Source organism: Esox lucius, chromosome 13 (genome assembly GCF_011004845.1).
Source record: "Esox lucius isolate fEsoLuc1 chromosome 13, fEsoLuc1.pri, whole genome shotgun sequence".
Classification (NCBI taxonomy): Eukaryota; Metazoa; Chordata; class Actinopteri; order Esociformes; family Esocidae; genus Esox; species Esox lucius.
In genome coordinates, this window is record NC_047581.1 from 5,987,587 (window position 1) to 5,990,287 (window position 2,701).

The following is a 2,701-nucleotide window of genomic DNA, read 5'->3' on the forward strand; positions in this document are numbered from 1 at the left end:
AGGGCTGAGTATTGCTAGCGGCGTACAGCCCAATTGCACAAGTGCGCAACAGAGAGTCAACAACAAGCCAGTGACTCTTCCCCCGAAAGGCATTGGAGGGAGGGCATCCCAGTGGCGACGAGAGCCCACCTGGCAAGACAGCAAGGGTGGACAGTATCAAGCCTACTGGTCACCTTCACGCCCCCGGGCCAGGCTACACCTAATTATAAACCGTGCTGTAGAGATGAGTTTTTAGTAGACACTTGAAAGTTTGCACTGAGTTTGCATTTCTAACCTTAATTGGCAGATCATTCCACAGGAGTGGAGCTCTATGAGAAAAGGCCCTGCCGCCAACTGTTTGTTTAGAAATTCTAGGTACAATTAAAAGGCCTGCATCTTGCGATCTAAGGTTACGTGTAGGTATGTATGGCTGGATCATTTCAGCAAGGTAAGTAGGAGCAAGTCCATGTATTGATTTATAGGTTAAGAGTAAAACCTTAAAATCAGCCCTAAACCTAACAGGCAGCCAATGTAAGGACGCCAGGACAGGAGTAATGTGTTCACATTTTTTTGTTCTAGTTAGGATTCTAGCAGCCGTGTGCAGCACTAATTGAAGTTTATTTATTAATTTGTCTGGATAACCAGAGAGAAGAGCATTGCAGTAATCTAATCTAGAAGTAACGAAAGCATGGATAAATTTTTCTGCATCAGTTTTTGATAGAAAGTTTCTAATTTTTGCAATGTTTCGAAGATGAAAATAAGCAACTCTTGAGACATATTTTATATGTCTGACTTCAGAGGTGCCTCTAGGTATCTTTGTGCTGCAGTTTTGGTTGTCCCCAGTTAGAGGCAACGCAGCGCAGCAAGGGCAACCCTATTTAAGTTGCCCTTGTTTTGCTTTCAGTTGTGGATCATTGTTTGCATTATGAGCTTCAGTTCGCAGTTTGCTTCTTCTTTTGTTGTCTATAAAGAAGAACATTAAAAGAAAACAACAACATTTCTAAGTGACCCCAAACTTTTGAGTTTAGTAGTTTAGATCTATGGGTAGTTCAGATCTTTGGACATCAGTAAATAGGGTTGTAATCTATGGTTGAAAGCTCACAATTGATGACCGTGATGCTTGTGCATTACTGCAATATGTAAGGAAAAACAGAAAACTAATTCCCAGGTGACTGAGAATGTCACTGCAGGGCGTGATCAGACAGTCAGCAAAAACTGTCTGTCGAGAACTACACAGAGATACATAGCATGGTTGCAGTGCATAAACCCCTCATTACAAAGTTTTTTTCCTTTAATTTGGCACATATCTGTAGCTCAGGGTTACATAACACATACTGAGTAAGTTCTACCTTTATTTTCTTTCTCTTTCGATGTTTGCTGTGTGTTAAGTAGCCTGTTATTCTCTTGTCCTCTCTTTCTGGGCCATGTGCACTATACAAACTGTACTACATCTGACAAATGACCTTGATATCTACTGTAGCTTGAAGTTGCTTCTAAACAATCTCGTTCATGTTTAAACAAAAATGTATGTCTCAGGACATGGTTTATTCCACTATAGTACATAAAACATGCAAATCTGTGTCAGAAAGTAGCTACGGTTTATAGGGGGTAACGTTCGATATTTATGTTCAGACACGGTTTTACTATATTGCACTTAAGTGCCAGCAAGGCCTATATTTCTGGCTTTTACTCTTGTTTCTAATAGGTAAAGTAAAAATATGTACTGACTCTCACTCAGCAGCTGTCTCTTTTCTTTTATATCTTGCGCGAGCAAATCAAACTTCATCTGAGGATGAAATCAGGGATGTGTGGCTGGCTGGCTGATCCCACATTATTCATGCCAAGTGGATGGTGCATGGATTCTGATATTAGTCTCACTTTAGTCTTAACCATTCAAAGATTGTGGAAGTAGCCGCCTGGCTCCAGGGTCTACACTGACATCACGCTAATATGGAGGCATTCCATGCTCAGTAAATAGTGTATTGCCTGTCTACGTATTTTAGGGCTGACTCCTTTTTTGTCAATTTGACGATTTCTTAGTTAAAAGGCTGCAAATGTTTTCATGATGCAGAAGACCACTATCTATTTGATACCTGACTCAGGACTACAGTTATACATTTCATATAATTGCTTCATTCCTAAAACAAGTGTGTGTCAGGATCACAGACCGTGAAAGTCATTTAAGATCCACATGTTTAAATATGTTTAAGAATACAATCTGCAAGTATCTGAACTATTACAGTACATACATCCTTCAAACCACACGCCGGTTCTCCGAATGTCAGGTGCAGTGCCAGGAGGCTATGCGGCGGGAGTTGTTCCAAAAAGCCGTCAAGCTCTCAAAAATGTACATTCGAATTTGATGTTTATCCTTGTGAGTATGTATTGTTTTTTTAATATCTGTGTTATTGCAAGTGTATTTCCGTGAATATTCATTTGACTGGTGTACTATGTTAACCTTGTCCCAGGCGTAGGTAGAGGAGACAGGGATGTTGTTTCCTAGGATGGCTGCCACCCAATGCTCTGGAGCCTGGAAAACCTTATCTTTCACTCTGTCTCTGATCGACCCATCATGGAGCAGACACGCCTGGTGGACTCTGCCCTGGAGAAAAGAACAAGCGCAGGCTGCAAACATGCCATTAACTAACTAAATATGAGCAATAATGACTTGGCAAAAAGTTTAAAAAAATTAAAACACTTTGGTGGTCAATTCAGTTTTTTA